The sequence below is a fragment of the Neospora caninum genome, chromosome IV (assembly GCF_000208865.1).
Source record: "Neospora caninum Liverpool complete genome, chromosome IV".
Lineage (NCBI taxonomy): Eukaryota > Apicomplexa > Conoidasida > Eucoccidiorida > Sarcocystidae > Neospora > Neospora caninum.
The window spans coordinates 2028441-2030940 of NC_018389.1; positions in this window are offsets into that span (position 1 = coordinate 2028441).

Genomic DNA, 2500 nt, shown 5'->3' on the forward strand with positions numbered 1-2500 from the left:
CCTTTCCTGCTGACGTTTGGCTTCTTGTAGCCCTCTTCCCCTCTGACAGCTCTCTGTTTTTTATCCTCTTGCGCGTAGCTTACCGCATTGTTCACGTGTATTTCGTATTTTCACCACTCCACTTTGTTTTTTCTTCAGCGTGTTTTCATTGTCTTCGCACCAAGCTATCGCCTTTGTCTGTGGGTATCAGTGAGAATCCATATGCATATAGTTGCCTCTATATATATATATATATATATATATATATATATGTAGATACGTTAACATTTACTTCTGATTTTAAATGTATGACATCTCGTTTTTCTTCCCGAGTTGCTTTTATTTTATGTTCACAAGCCTGTTTTCATAACCATATGAATGTACATAATATGTACTGAGAGGTACGTGCATTCATATTGCAGCCTTCGATTATTATTTTTTGTGTGCCCATCGATGTAGGCCGACAGAGATGTCGATTCTACGTCTGGGTAGTTCATTCTGTAGTTTATATATATATATATATATATATATATATATATATATATATGTACATCTGTATACGTGAGTGTACCTACGACTCTGTCATTGCTGTGTTTGTCCCTTCTTTTTCCCCCTTTTTTTCCATTTCTTCTATTTTTTCTGCTCAGCAACTCAGCTCAGCCAGTCTGCCCACTCGCCTCTTCAGCTGCCTTACGTGCTGTTCGGTCTCGGAAGAACCAACAATTACATCGAAGAATTCTATCTCGGCATGCCTGTATCGGCGCAGGTAAACTACAGTATTGACTGGCAATGCATTATGCCTTCCACTTGCACATGCAGTCCCATGTAAACGTGGCCTTCATTCATATTTCTATTTATGTATATGATGCACACACTCATGTATATATATAAGCATATACGGACTTATACACACGTACACGCACGTATATGCACGAGTGTCCATGTGTTATATATATATATATATATATATATATATATATATATACATATACATATATATGTGTATATACATGTATGCACGTGACGGTATGAATCGAATGTACCGACAGAAGGCCACAGACACGATGTTGGAATGTCAGTCTCACAGCAGAATCTCCCAGAGAGAGTCAGCATCACTACACGTGTAGAGTCGTGGTCATGCATACATGCACGCATCTGTACATCCTCGTAAGTATGGGTATCTGTGCAGGCATCGGGCGTTGTCCGTTTCTGTCTACTGGTATATAAAGTTAATAACATGGGTCAAGAAAGTATATGCACGCATATATATATATATATATATATTTGCGGGCCAGTGTCGGTTTCCTAGTGTGCGTTGGCGGTATGTCTTGGCATCCAGATTTGCAACAATATGTGGATTTCCTTGATCCCCAACTCGCAAGTTCTCGTATATCCGTCGCCTCTCTACTGCCCCAAAGCCTGGCAGCTCGACCTGTCTGTCAATCCTTCCAAGCACGTCTTCTACATTCTTATCGTAAGGAGACAAAAACCGAGTTCCTTGTTCTGTTTTTCTTCTCATTAACAGACAGTCACGCAAACACATCTGTGTGTGTATGTATTTTTATATATGTAGAAATATATCTACATATGGACAACGCTATCTACATCTCGATATGGAGATGTGTCTATGTGGCACCACTTCCTATCTAAATCTAGCGTATATCCGCGTAAATGTTTTTAAATATACATGATTATACGTAGACATTGGTAAGTAATAGACAAATAGCTGGTTGGTATTTAAGTGTATGCAGAGACTTGTTTTTCGTCGGGATTGTGGTGATTTTTTTTTTTTCGTAGACGACCATTATCTGTTTGATTGTGGTGGCAATAATCATCTTCATTCTCGATCGCCGAGAAAAGGTAAGCACGACAGCGTGTTGCCCGATACATAAAGAAAGCACCGAGTCCTTCAAGAACGGTACATCCTTTAGCGGCTGCGCATGTATATGTATGACTGTATATCTACCTGTCTAAGTCTTTGTCTCTTCTTGTAACTCTCATGTGCTCTCTCTCTCTGCACATTTTTTTCATGTCTGTGTATTCGTTGCCCGGTATGTTGGCGTAGTATCTGTATTGGCATTCCGTATGTGGTTAAGTAGGCGAAGAACTACGAAACCAATTTAACATGGAGAACTAGTGGCGTATGTCTCCGTTCTGCTGACGTTCCTCTCCATGTTCTTTTCTTCTTTTGCGTCTTCTTCCACAGGCCGAGGATTCTGAGCTTCAGCGTGGCTTCCGAAGTCACTTCATCATCAACTAGATAAAGAAGCCTAAACGGGCACTGAATCCCTTGTTCTTCTCCTCTTCCGTTCTCTTCGCACCCTTGTTTTCTTCTGCTGTCATCGCTCCCCGCTTTTTGTTCTCCCCTCTTCTCTCCTTGCTATTTGCTTCTACTCGTCTCTGCTGATCTTTTCTCCTGCTCCTCCTCGCATTCCGTCTTCTCCAAGTCTCTTATCTTGTCTCGTCTTTCGTTCTCTTCTCTCGCCTGTTTATCTCTTTTCTCCTCTTCTTCTCATCTCCT